The 15,304-nt window shown below is 45.5% G+C and overlaps 1 non-coding gene across 1 annotated transcript; it reads right to left on the reverse strand.

Annotated features, from left to right (window-relative positions):
* Nucleotides 1-11,046: 11,046 nt before the first annotated feature.
* Nucleotides 11,047-11,153, reverse strand: LOC126097080 (U6 spliceosomal RNA). Its single transcript, XR_007522088.1, has one exon. It is a non-coding gene; the product is annotated as a U6 spliceosomal RNA (small nuclear RNA).
* Between the last annotated feature and the right edge of the window lie 4,151 nt (nt 11,154-15,304).

Raw genomic sequence — 15,304 nt, forward strand, 5'->3', positions numbered from 1 at the left:
CAATATTCCCATGACCAAATCAAAGGAAAATGATGACTTGTATGAAAAGGCTGTTAATTGTCATATTTGCGGGCTGGCCTTAGAAAAGCGGAGACTCCTCGTAGAGACCATTGTCATCTTACGGGTAAGTTCCGCGGTGCAGCCCACAAAGCTTGCAACTTGAAGTATCAGTTACCTACACACATACCAGTCTTTTTTCATAATCTGAGCGGGTATGACGCTCATTTTCTCGTTGAGCACTTGGCTAAGTTCGGTATGAAGAATGATCAGGTCAGTATCCTGCCTGAAAGTGTTGAAAAGTACATTTATTTTTCAAAACGAATGACGCCGAAAATTACGCTCCGCTTTCTTGACTCTCTACGATTTATGCAGACTTCGCTCCAGAAACTGGTTGAGACTTTACCTCGGAATGATATGCATATCACTCGATCTGCATTTACCGATGAGGAAAAGTTTCAACTTGCGACGAGGAAAGGAGTTTTCCCGTACGAGTATCTTGATAGTATGGCAAAACTCAATGAAACCAGGCTTCCCGACATAACTTCCTTTACCAGTACTCTCACAGGCGATACCATAACTATCACAGATTATGAGCATGCCGTTAATGTCTGGCAGGAATTCAACATCCCCAATTTGGGAGAATATGCAAGGTTATACATGGACACGGACGTTCGTTTGCTTGCAGATGTTTTCGAAAAGTTCCGGAGTGTATGTATGACCACGTACTCTCTGGACCCTGCCTTTTATTACACGGCACCTGGGTTGTCCTGGGACGCTATGCTCAAAAAAACAGATTGCAACATTGAACTTTTGACTGATGCTTCGATGCTTCTATTTTTGAGCGAGGGATCCGCGGCGGACTTTGTCAATGTGTTCACAGGCACGCCAAGGCAAATAACCCGCGGATGGGTGTCGAGTACAACGCATCCCTTGATTCTAGTTACATTTTGTACTTAGATGTTAACAACTTATATGGGCATGCTATGAAGCAACCGTTGCGACACTGTCGTACCGAGCAGGGTTTGGACCTTACTCGACAGGAGACGGAAGAATGAGCAGGGTATCACCTGCAAGTCATGACAGTAGTTATCATGCGGAAAGGGGAGACTTGGCGGTAGACGGTTCAGGTATCGCTGGATTCTTGGAGCGTATGATGCAGAAGATAGACGCTAGTACGAAAGTGATGCAGGAAAGAATTTAAACGTGTAGAAAGGAGAGGCAAGCTAGTCTGGAAAGAATCAGCGAAGAAACACATAGCAGCATACAGGAGTGTAGAAAGGAAACCGGGCACAGCTTGCCATCATAAAGCGTGAAACATGCGGTGTGAAAGATGAAGTAAAAGCGTTGCGTGAGAAGTTAGAGCGGGAGATAGCCGAAGCGAAAAGAACCGCCAATGAGGCGAAATTAATTGCGCGGAGAGCCAAGAGAATAGCGAGAGAAACGAAGGAGGACACAGAGAACAAGACCAAGGTCGGCAAAACTGTTATAAATATGCTGCAGACATGAGTGAAAAAGATTGAAGAAACCGTGTCGAGCAGGAGGGAGGAAGCCGGAGAGGCACCACTGATGGCAGAATTTGCCGAATTTAAACGACAAATCGAGAGCAGGGTAGAGGCACTGTCGGTTGACAGAACTTCTACAACCGACAGAACTTCTACAATTACAGGACAAACTGGAGCCGATATTCAGACGGTATCCACGGAAGAGGTAACCTCGGAAGTACGGCAACGGGACACAGTATCTGTCACAGGAGTTGTGAACCGACGTGATAATGAAGCACGCATGCTGCATTCCAGACCGTTAGAACGTCAGGGCAGCTATGAACCGCGAGGCACACGTACGGAGGTACCGTGTGTAGTAAGTGATTTGCCGGAGGCAGAGTTCAGTAGCAGAACAACTGGCGCAAGCAATTGCTACCCCCTTAGGCGATCCACATCGCACCTGCAAGAGCCACAGGATATCCAGGAAGCGCACACGGAGGTAGTTTATGAAAACATCGAAACACCACAGCATAAAGATGAAACTAGGCAGTTTGATTATAAACACTTTCTGTCGGTACACAAGTTCCAGCACTATAAGATGATAATAATACGTTACATCCAAAAACGCTCATTGGACAGTTTGATCTAACGTTACCACCACAGTGGCCGTTAATGTACAAACTTGACTTTGTGTGTGCGCACTTGGAAGGTGCATCAGCGGAAAGTATGCGTAGTGTTGTTAAAGGTTGCAGAACATACCAAGAGTTCCGCGACGCATTTATGAGCAGATATTGGTCAAAGGAGACCCAAAACAGAATTAAACAAGAAATCCTCATGACACGCGACTTCGAGAGCTCAGGTTTCCGAAGTGTTGTGAAATTTTTATAGAACATGCTGAAAAAGAATCAGTATCTGGACGAACCGTGCAGCCTTGGGGAGATTATACGCGTATGCTATATGAAGTTGCCACTTACATATCAGCAGACACTAGCTGGCAGATGCGGAAATGAAGTAGAAGCATTTAAGGGCATTCTTAGGGAACTGGAGTTTGCCTATAACGACCAGCAGGTGGGTGAGAAGAAGAAGCAAACGGGACCGCATGAGGAAGGCCAAGACGCGAATATAGAGAGAAGCAGAAACCAGATGAGGAATAACTATGCCGGTAACGGTAACAATGGGGGAAACAACCCACAGTGGCGCGCTAATAGAGGACAAACATTATCCGCCACAGGAACGTAGGTGGAACCAGGGTAGTAATAATAACTGGAAACCAGCCAATAAAAATGGAAGGGATCAACCAGTGCAGAACTGGAGAGCGAGTGAAGACCGCAATCCAGAACCTACACAAATAATCAAAATACGTCCGGCGAACCCTGGCCGTACGCAAACTGCTCAAAACAGACAAGAATGACTAGGGCGGCACACTCGGCAGCGGAAGAACGCGGCCGGGAACAAAGTAGTGTATAATTAGATTAGATTTTTGTGATTAGTTGGCGATGTTTATTTGTATTAGTATAGGCAGTGTTTTATTTGTGTTTTGTGATTATTTGTTTTATGTTGTGTGTATTTATTTTCCTATTTTCATGTGCTTGTCTTATTTTGGTATGGATTGTGTGTATATTATGTGTTTGATGTTAAATTTTGTTGTATGGGGATCACTGGGTCGCTTAGTATAGAAAATTTGCTTCAGCTATGACACAAACAATATTTAGACGTATTAGATTAATTATAGAAGGGGTTATCTTATGTAGATAAATTCCTATACAAAATTTTATGGCAAGGCTATTGGACAGGAGAGCTTTCAGGATAAAATCTGGATCTGTGGTGGATGGATTTGGGGTGTGTTGAGCGTGTTGTGATGTGGTAGGTGGATATTGCGTCCCACCGAACGTGTTGCGTTTCTTGAGACGAGTGCAGGGTATGATGTCCGATGCGGTAGTGTTCAGGACCCACCCGTTGCGTTATCGGCGTATGGCGATTGTGGGTGTTTCGGGTGATAATTATGAGGTGGTCTGTCCGACGCAGTAGTGTTCGAGACGCACCTGTTATCTCAATTGTGTTGATAGTGTGAGTACGGTGATCAAAACGACTATCCGATGGCCAGTCAATCGAAATTAGGCGATAGGGACGCACCAAACATGAATAATTCGTAATGGGTGCGATGAGGATGTTGTGTGAAAAGGCGAGTTTTGAGCCGTCATAGAAAGACGTAAATCAGGTGGCTGGTCGCACTCAATAGCGTGATCGACAGAGCTTATTGATGATTTGGGCCGTAGGAGTGTTGTAGAGACGTATTAGCGACGCTAGCCGTGTCTGGGCTTAACTATTTGAGTTAAGCAGAGACGCTAAATTAACACGCCAGTCAGTTTAAAGGATGATAATGAAGGTCACCACAAAAGATAGATGCTCTCAAGTCCAGCCATGAACCTTGACCACTATCACTGATTTTTACTTGCTGTAACGTGCAAAACTAACTCTTGTTTTGTTCAACAGATAAGCATGACGTTGAATTGAGCCTACCGTTACAGACAGAAGCAGACTAGGAGCGGAAGACCAATGCCATAACCAGTCAAACAAGCACATCAAAGGGGTATCGGAGAAATTCGGAGTTACAGTAACCTACAATAATGTGCAACAAATGTTTTTAATTGTTCGCAGATAATAGCAGCAACTGAGCGACGCCAGGGAAAGGAGTTTACTATAAAAGGTCACGGCATGTAGTAGTAGCATGTTGACGTCAACTGTAGAAAGTAGAAATAGAGAAATTAGTAGTTAGAGACCATGTGGTGAAGGGATGACCAAATTAATAAACGTTTATTTTATCCACAGGAACAGACCATCATGATTGTTTTTATAATTTTGTTTTGAAAATTTTGTTTAAGAAATGTATTTCTGTAAAATAATTGTAATGTATTGTACGTGATGACATAAGAGAAAGTGGCTTAGGCAATAAGTAATATCGTATCCTTAGTGAGTGCAGTTACACTTGAACGCTTCATTTTTGCACGTTTAATTACGAAGACGTGACAAGTACTGGACGAACGAAGTATAGGAGCAGTGTGAGAGTGAGATGGACCGTGCACTGATTTGTATAGGTCCTGCCTAGCGCGTGTATGTAAGCGCGGGGTTGTGACATAGAGAGAGATGGCGCTATCTCTCTCTCGCACCTCGCTACGGCAATAGGGACTAGACACGCATCACGTGGTGGATACACTGGGTGCGACCTTGTTGTTGTCGAATAACAGTGCTTTGGAATGGTGGCGGTGTTATGAAAACATTTCATGCCTCGCGCGTGTATGTAGGTGGGGGGGGTGTGTCTCTGACGTCATGGCCGCCATCATGGATAACGGTACTTTGGAATGGTACTGGAATTGGAATGGGACTTGCCTTGTCCCAATACTGTCAATGACCTGCCAATTGGCGTGTATGTAGGTGGGGGGGTGTGTCTCTGACGTCATGGCCGCCATCATGGATAACGGTACTTTGGAATGGTACCGGGATTGGAATGGGACTTGCCTTGTCCCAATACTGTCAATGACCTGCCAATTGGCGGGTGGAAGTGATGGCTAAAGTGCCACGGATATGGTTCATCAGTTGGAGCAATAGTCCAGCGTTTTTCGTTGCAACGGTATTTTTTAACGAAATTTCAATCTCCCACTTACACAGGGAGTGGCGACCATTGTAGTAAAATCAGATGTATTACCGAATTAATAAAGTAATACATAGTAATACATAATACAAACAACTTCTCTGTGCTGTTACCTTGAGAGACTTTGTACGTGGCAAAGCATTTGGGTACTTTAAGCGAGTTGGAAAGTGAGGAGGCATCCTGTGACAGGGGTAAATTTTAGCACTCTGTCATGACTAAAAAATGAGTTTAATATCCTAGTCCTGTTATACAGGAAATAACAGATATTAAACTGATTAAAACAGATTTTTTTATCTGATGAGAGAATATTTAGAGGAAATGCAGCCTATGCCATACTATTACAGGAATTTGACAACAACAAAGGGTACTTCACCGATGTGGAGTCGCATGTACGCCGCGATTTCGTCTGTCTTCGAAAATAACTTGTATCAAAGGGAGAAATCTACATTTCACTTAAGAAATTCGAGGTGTATGGTGAACAACATCGAGTCTTGAATTGGATAAGGGGGATTTTTTAAACTGAGGGGTGTATGTCAGATTGGAACTGGTTAGAACTGATGAGTACAATCTAGCTGCTGCTATTTCATTCACAGTGTGCTGTGGCAGGAGTGGTCACGAGGAGTTGGCAACAGAAAGCCACAAATTAGCTCACCCTGTGGCAGATGGTTATGTACAAAGAATGCATTAACCTGTCTGCTCTTGCCCACGGCAGCAGGGACTAGCGAAGTGATCAATGTGCTGGGTGGGTGACGATGGAAGTGAATGTGTGTGTCGCATGAGAAGATTGAAAAAAATGACTGGTGTTTGCGCTGGACGGTTATTCCACCCATGTAAATTGATTGGGTGACTGCTTGGTGCCAGTCACTCTCTGACATCTGAGCGTTTGGTACAGCAGGCGTGTGGATGCCGGGGGATGGGCGTACAGCAGCCAGTATAGCTGATATGTGTGCAGGTCTGTCCTCAGTGGCTCCCGCAAGATAAGTCGATGTCCCTGCCGGCCATGGTTTGCGCGACCGCGGCTCCCAGCAGTCGATGAATGGCGCGCTCTTCACGATCGCAAAATTTTGTAATCGATGGGCTTTTTTGACCTGACATGTTTAGTGGAAACGTTGTGGTGGAGGAGGATGGTTTCATTCTCAAACGTTGGAGCATACAAGACCTCATAAATATTTAGTGCTACGATCTGTTTGTGGTATGAATTTCATTATTTGTTTGCATCAAATTCGTGTGTGGTACTCAAACGTTGAAAATATGTTTTATTACAAAGATGAATCATCGTAAGGTGGTGGTGAGTGTTTTAAGTGATCTATTTGACTCCTGCAAATTGTTAAATAATTAATTTGATAGGGTAGTGCAAGTGGACTATTTATCTCTACTTATCGAAATTGCATCAGCTCTACCTTTGAGCCCAGCTTTAGACAGTAGGAACACAGTTTTCTGAGGAGAGATGTAAACCTCCATCTGTGTGTTTCGAGATGTTGGTCACACAGAGAAGCAGGAAGTGGCCTCTCGAGAGAGACAGAGCCAAGAAGCGAGTCTGGAATTTCACAATCAACAGAATACTGTCACAATATTAAAGTCCATGGTTTTTAGTGTTATTTGGTGCTGTGATCTGTAATTAGGACATTAGGCTGTTTTTGACCTTCGTGGTGGCACACAGACGATAGACATACACCGGGAAGACTCCAAATAGTGGCTACTATACTGCACTTTATTTCATTATTCCAGAGGGCCATAAATCAACCCTCAGGGGATCATAAACCACATAGCAGAACGATAGTTTCAGGTCATAAATCAATCAAGTGTGGCCCTGAATGTATACTTGCCCCTGAATGTATATAACCTGCACTAACAAAACGTGCTGATACACCTATTACCCTACTACTCATACATACATAAAGCTATCAACTTTTTCACTTTCATCTTAGTCCTGATTCTTATTTTGTATTGTCATCAGAAGAATCATTTGTGAGAAGTGTCCTGAGAGGCCGTATCATTGGAATAACTTGAATTAACATATTTTTGATAACATTTTCGAACAAACAGTGATTGACTGTCACAAATCATATTTGTTTGTGACCGGTTTTAGTAGAGAGGCAGAGTGTCTTCAGTCCTTACTCCAAAGTGACGAGTACAGATGGCTCCACAGAGCCAGAACCACATAAGACTCCACATGCTATCAACTATTGTACATTGTGATTCTTATTAATATTTAAAATCTCCTGAACTGATGGATGTGATGCTGAATCAGTAATTTAATATGAGACACTTGGGGCCACAAATGTCGGGAAGTACCCCAAAACTCGTTGATAAACATTGAACATGTACTCACCAGATGACACATCTTGCCACATGTGCAGCATTTGGGCTTGTCACACCTGCTCTCGATGGAAGGGTACAGTGCTATACATCGTACCAGAACGCTGCTCTGTTTTTGGAAATTTGAACCGATTCATTATAGTCTTTTATTACCACTACAGGTAGTGTGAGCACTACCATATAACACCAGCTAATGCAAGTACAGAGACAGAGTACCCTAGTGGAATGATGTGTAGCACTGCCTACTACTGGGGAGGGTAGGATCGACAAGCTCAACAGCTGCACGTGCGGTGAAGAAGTCATGTGGTGACGCCATATGTTCAACTCTCATCATCCGCTCGTGGGGTATTTCCCTACAATACTGGCCTCGTATGTCTTATATTAAATTATGCGTCTCAGCGCCATGTATGACGCTTAGAGGGTTTTTAAATGTTAATAAGCGACATGTACATGTAATATATTTGGGTATAACTTCATTATTAGAAAATCTAATATATGCTATACATAATGAGATTTTCACTCTTCATCGGAGTGTGCGCTGATATGAAACTCCCTGGAAGATTAAAACTGTGCGCCCAACCGAAACTCAAACTCGAGACATTTGTCTTTCGTGGGCAAGTGCTCTACCATCTGAGCTACCCAAGCACGACTCACGCCCTGTCCTCACAGCTTTACTTCTATCAGTACCTCGTCTCCTACCTTTGCAGTAGAGCTACTGTAAAGTTTGGAAGGTAGGAGACGAGGTACTGATAGAAGTAAAGCTGTGAGGACAGGGCGTGAGTCGTGCTTGGGTAGCTCAGATGGTAGAGCACTTGCCCGCAAAAGACAAAGGTCCCGGGTTCGAGTCTCGGTCCAGCACACAGTTTTAATCTGCCAAGAAGTTTCATATGCTTTCCATGTTTGTTAATTAACAGTAAAAAGGTAGGGCAGAGGAGTAAGTATTAAGCAGCTGACAGCATCTGGAGGCTTCTGCAGTTCCCATTCCGTGGTTCCGTCTCCACACATCAACTTTGGTGTCTGAAGATCGTCGGCCTTTGGAGGGTAACCGATCACCAATAAATATGATTTGTGCGATCTAGACTGTTTTCCTAGGTACAACAGGTAAAAATAACCCAGAAGAGGGAACACGTTAGACAGGATAATGTGCCTAACATTTAAACCGAGCTTATACCGAAAACGTGATCATTAAGACAACTAGAGTCGCGAACAGACACCTCGCACCGACCAGCTAGACCGTCTAGGCTGAGTTCTAAAGCCGCACGCTGCTAGGCGCTGTGGCGAGTGGCATTTCCAGGGGGGACCGGCCTGTGCGTGACTCACTGCACCGAACGCGCCGGCTGAGGCAACTGACTGGGCTCGCGCATTCCCCGCGGCGACGGATTATTAATTTGCGCTAGCAGGAGCAGCCAGCAGCGCCGCGGATGTGTTTTGCAACACGCGCAGCTTGGCCGTGTGGGGCCGTCTGCAAAAACTGGCCCCACCGCTCCGCTGCGCTCCACTCCGCCACCTGCCGGCTGCCCGCGGAACCAGGGCTGAGCGGCTCAGCGGCTGAGCGGGGCCATCAATCGGCCATCGCTGCCTGCGAGTCACGAATAGCAATGATGCGATTCCGCCACAAGAAACCTCAAGCACAGGTGGCGGCTCCTGACAGACCCTGCTTTGCGACTGACGTTACGAATCACTGGACTTCCCGCAAAAAGACCAACGATTACATATACCTTTCGTGGTACTTAATTTCACCACTTCCTAAACTCGTTTATTGAGTTTTAAACACACGAGTACTAAAATAATTCTTTTTGTGTTCCTCTCAGGACGTTAATTTAGATTCTCGTTTACCGACTCGCTACAGCAGTTACAACGTTGCTCCGAGTTCCATAGTCCTCAACATATTCCCGTGTCTCTGATTCTGCAGGAGGAGACGGTGTTTGCTCGTCAGGGCAAATATTCACCGGCCACATTTTTGGCATTCAGAATGACAGTTCTCGGTGTATGCTTTTTGGGCGGACTACTGCGAAGCACATTTCATTAACTTCTAATTTCATCCTTTAACGTACCCGCAAAGTACATTAATGATTCCTTGTGGTAGACAGTAATCATAAAATACGCTAATTAAATGTTGGTTCTGGTATGATTAATTAAATTTGCGCAGTATATGCAGTTTAGTGTCATTTTTTTCCGTTTTCCGTCGTTCCTTAGTTGCTTCAAAATTAATGGCGGTATGTTCCGTCTCTGCAACTAAATGAAAGGCAGTTTATTTTTTGCCATACGCGTCTCGCTTCTTTAATTTATGAAGCATCTTCAATGGGAATATAAACAAGAAGTCAGTGAACATGTTAACCACTAAAACAACAACAAACAGAAATGTGAAACATAACCAGAATAAATAATTAATTAATCCCTCTGTCTCTCTCTTTCCCTCCCTCCCTCCCTCCCTCCCTCCCTCTCTCCCTCTTTCTCTCTCTGTCACACACACACACATACACACACACACACACATACACACACACACACACACACACACACACACACGCGCGCGCGCACGCACGCACGCAAAACATATGAACAAATTCGAAGCACATGCACAACAGAAACAAAAGGTGAAAGGTAAGCCGGCATGTGTGGACGAGCGGTTCTAGGCGCTTCAGTCCGAAACCGCGCGACAGCTACGGTCGCAGGTTCGAATGCTGCCTCGGGCGTGGATGTGTGTGATGTCCTTAGGTTAGTTAGGTTTAAGTAGTTGTAAGTTCTAGGGGACTGATGACCACAGATGTTAAGTCCCATAGTGCTCAGAGCCATGTGAACCATTTGAAGGTGAAAGATAAACACACAGCGACAGTTGGCAACACTACACACTGTAAACACACACACGTAGAATGCACAACGAAATGTGCAAGTAAGTGCTGTAATAAATGTGGGTAAGAAACGCCGGAACCATCTGGAGCATGGGGACCACGTAAACATATCTCCAAGATCACATGCATGGACTAGTGAAATTGGAAACCGTAAGTAACACCAAACGATAATTTAAACTCACGAATCTTGTGCTGCAAAAGTTGTTTCTAACCTGAAAAACAAGAGAAAAACGTGAGAAATCGTAACATAGTAACATACTTGTACAAGCCACTGAATATGCTTTGTAAATAAAGGAAGCGAAACGCGTATGGCAAAAAAAAAATTGCCTTTCATTTAGTTGCAAAATGTTCAAATGCGTGTGAAATCTTATGGGACTTAACTGCTAAGGTCATCAGTCCCTAAGCTTAGACACCACTTAATCTAAATTATCCTAAGGACAAACACACACACCCATGCCCGAGGAGGACTCGAACCTCCGCCGGGACCAGCGGCACAGTCCATGACTGCAGCGCCTTAGACCGCTTTTTTTTTTTTTTTTGTTCGCTCTTGTTCGTTGCATCTGCTCGGGGCGAACGTCGTAAGACATCCACTTAAGTTCGCTGTTGATCGATTAACTCAGGTTTTTTTTTTATTACAGGGGCAGCTAACCCTCTGACCAAACACGCTGAGTTACCGTGCCGGCCATAAAATTTGGAAGTATCAAGACGGGAACCACCGCCAGACTACTAACGCAATACTGGGCAGTAACGCTACTCATTACGCTAAATCAACCCCGTCATCCTTGCGCAGGGGCCCTACTAATCTTCTCTGTATCGTTCCAATTTTAGTATATGTACCGCTGAAGCGAGTACTCGCTCGGCTAATCCCGGGCGGCATTTAGTTGCAAAGACGGAACATACTTCCATGAAATGTGCAGTTTATTTCGTTGGTAGGTGATGACTTTATGAAAAGTGTGGATACACGTGCATTACTACTTTTATTTTATACCAGTTGTTAAATTTTATTCGAATGGTTCGAATGGCTCTGAACACTATGGGACTGAACATCTATGGTCATCAGTCCCCTAGAACTTAGAACTACTTAAACCTAACTAACCTAAGGACAGCACACAATACCCAGCCATCACGAGGCAGAGAAAATCCCTGACCCCGCCGGGATTAAATTTTATTACTACACGGTCCATATACATTAGCGTGACCACTATCTATATCGCACGTCATCATCAATAACGGCTCACACATGGCAGGTGGTAGCACTAACAGTGGAGAGTATAAAAAGCGCATCCGGCATGGCTGGGGTGGGGGGAGGGAGGGGGAGTGACGCGGAAAACGGGGCTGTCGTAATGATGCGGACATCCAAAAGGGCATGATCACTGGCTTCCGGGACAAGGACGGGAGCATTCCCCAAACCCTAAGTTTGTAAATCGTTCGCGTGCGTTTAAAGTATGACATGCGCCGCCAAATAGCGTTATCCAAAACCGTCGCCGAGGCAAGTCTGGTGCACCTCGGGCCATAGACGACACGGCTGAACGACAGATGCGAAGATGTGTACCGGTAGATAGATGTGCAACTGTTGGGCAACTGACCATCCAGGTGAACCAGTGGGCTGCCAATTGTGTCTCCTCAACGACAGTTCAGCAGCCGTTGCTGCGTATTGTCCTCCAAGCAGGCGTCTGTTTAATGTGCTACTGTTTGTAGATGATGCTGTGGTGTACGGGAAGGTGTCGTCGTTGAGTGACTGTAGGAGGATACAAGATGACTTGGACAGAATTTGTGATTGGTGTAAAGAATGGCACCTAACTCGAAATATAGATAAATGTAAAGTAATGCAGATGAATAGGAAAAAGAATCTTGTAATGTTTGAATACTCCATTAGTAGTGTAGCACTTGACACAGTCACGTCGATTAAATATTTGGGCGTAACATTGCAGAGCGATATGAAGTGGGACAAGCATGTAATGGCAGTTGTGGGGAAGGCGGATAGTCGTCTTCGGTTCGTTAGTAGAATTTTGGGAAGATGTGGTTCATCTGTGAAGGAGACCGCTTATAAAACACTAATACGACCTATTCTTGAGTACTGCTCGACCGTTTGGGATCCCTATCAGGTCGCATTGAGGGAGGACATAGAAGCAATTCAGAGGCGGGCTGCTAGATTTGTTACTGGTAGGTTTGATTATCACGCGAGTGTTACGGAAATGCTTCAGGAACTCGGGTGGGAGTCTCTAGAGGAAAGCGGGCATTCTTTTCGTGAATCGCTACTGAGAAAATTTAGGGAAGCAGCATTTGAGGCTGACTGCAGTTCAATTTTACTGCCGCCAACTTACATTTCGCTGAAAGACCACAAAGATAAGATAAGAGAGATTAGGGCTCGTACAGAGGCATATAGGCAGTCATTTTTCCCCCGTTCTGTTTGGGAGTGGAACAGGGAGAGAAGATGCTAGTTGTGGTACGAGGTACCCTCCGCCACGCACCGTATGGTGGATTGCGGAGTATGTATGTAGATGTAGATGTAGATGAATGTACCCACGCTGACTGCTGTTCATCGGCGACGAAGGCTGGAATTTGCGCACCAACACCAACTGGACGTCTACTGAATGGCGGCAGATGGCCTTATCAGATTAATAACGTTTTATACTCCATCGGACAGATGACAATTGGCGTGTACGGCGCGAAACGTTTGAAAGCAAACAGCCTGCAGCAGTGGATGGAAAGGTCAAAGCCGGAAGAAGGAGCGTTGTGGCGTTGTGAATGTTTTCATGGCATTCTCTGGATGATCTCGTCACTCTGGAAGGCACAATGAATCGACACAAGTACGCATCTGTCCTTGAGAACCATGTCGACACCTATATGCCTTTTCGTTTTTCTTCGACACGTGGCATCTAGCAACAGGACGAGGTGTTGTGCCACACAGGTCTCAGTAATGGAGATGGGGCCCCTCCACGCCCGCACCAACGTGGTGACCAGACCAACAGTTCTACTGTCACCTCCGTCAACGTGTTAGTTATCTAGTAAGTGGATCACAGGATGCTGGGCTGTGATGTTGTCTGTGCGTCTAGGTAAGACTATGCATTAACACGGTCCATCAGGTGATAGATAGTGGACGAAACGCGAGTGAGGGTAGCAGTTTGAAGAGCAGAGGGAAAAAAGTGCCAGGGCTCGTGCCGTGGGAAAAAAAACCTCTGCGACAGTGGGATGGGTTGTAAGAGCAGTAGTGGCTTACTAGCTGCGATAGTTCATGCAAGGTTGGGTTTATTAGTACGGGTATCATGCATCATTACCGTGGCAAGCGATGGCGATGTATCCCAGTTCCTGCAGCCGCTACATTCCTGGAACAACCGAGATCGTTATATAGTAGTGGAAGATCGGCCATAGATCATCTCACTGTGTGGGGGATGTGTGGAGCATGTCTGCATGCAATGTACGGTACGGCTTCCATGCGTGGTGCCAGTTATTCGGCAGTGCGTTCCAGCTGGATATCCAGTAATGGCGTCTGATTAACAGGGGCTCACCTGTACCGTTGTGTTTACGTGTGCTTGGCAGTAGATGTTAGGTCCTTACAAGTATGTCTTTTGGTCTTTTATGTTTCCATCTATGGTTGTGGTCGTAGTTCCCCAGATTCAGAATAAACGGGTACTGCGAATGTCTGGAGTTTCTGTATAGTCTTGTGTTGAGTTTGTGGATTACCTCCGTGAGAGTCTCAAGTTGGTATTCCCGGTGAAGGTCCGCGATGCGTGTGTATCGTGGAGCATTGCTTATGATTTTGAGTACTTTGTTTTGTATGATCTGCAGACGGCGCAGGCGTGTAGGCGCAGCGTATCCCCAGACGGGAGTTGCGTACGTCATCAGGGGTCGAATAAGTGTGATGTACATGGACCTCGACACTATTCTGTTCAGTGTGCTTCGCCTGTTGAGCATAGGGTAGAGCTGTTTGAGCCTCGCGCTTGCTCGGTTGGTCATGTGTTGTATGTGGTCCCCCCAGAGTAATTTCCGGTCCAGCCAGACACCGACGTATTTGACTTTCTCACGGAAACGTATTGGGCGTGCATGTAGAGTTATTGGTGTATGTGCTTCGTCTGAAGAGCAACAAGAAGGGCTTACCGCACTCCCTTGGTCTCCATACTCGCCGGAGTCAAGCCCAGTCGAGATTCTGTTCGCGCCATGTACCCTGTATCGGGAAACATTGCGCAGCTGGCCATTGCATTGGATTTGGCATGGCTCCATATCCTATCAGTACCTACCAGAATCTCACTCACTCTCTTCCTGCACGTCTCGCAGCGGTCCTCGCTGTACAAGATGGTTATTTAGGTTTTTGACAGGTGTTCAAATTATCGTGACTTGACAGTGCGTTTCTCGTTTTAAAAAGTCCACAAATATTTATGCACTAAAGAGATCTGCTACTTCTCTGAATAGATTAAAGTGTAATGAAATTATTGCTCACCCTCTTTCATGATCAGTCCCCATGTTCCCAACTTTTATAACGCCGCTATAATGGCAGATAACGTCACAGCTACAACGTGAGTACGGTGGTCATGTTCTCCGAACAGCCACAAAGGCGCGAGAGAAGACGCGACCAGCGCTCCTTGCCGGATTTCCTGCCGCTGCCGCTGTGCTCACGGCAGTGGTCGACAGTGGGTGACGTCACCAGGTGTTCGCGCCGCGGGCCGTGACGCCGCTCGCTGCACTGACGTCACTCCTATATGCAGTGCTTTGCCCTCTCGTAGCCTTCGTGCAAAAACCAAGAGGGCACAATAAGAATGAGAGTTCAACACCAGATGCCCGGTTTGAAGAGGCCTTAAGGCGGGGAAGCAGTTTTTCGCCCATGCTGTTCAAGCTGAACATCGAGGAAGTAGTGACATAATTAAAACAAAGACTGAGGCTTGCGATTAAACATCAGGGTGAAATGACATCAGTTATAAGCATGGAACAACCATCTTCAGTGAAAACGAAGAAGAAATATAGCACCTGTTGAATGGAATGAACAACCTAAGGAGCACAGGATATGG

Source organism: Schistocerca cancellata, chromosome 1 (genome assembly GCF_023864275.1).
Source record: "Schistocerca cancellata isolate TAMUIC-IGC-003103 chromosome 1, iqSchCanc2.1, whole genome shotgun sequence".
NCBI classification, from domain to species: Eukaryota; Metazoa; Arthropoda; class Insecta; order Orthoptera; family Acrididae; genus Schistocerca; species Schistocerca cancellata.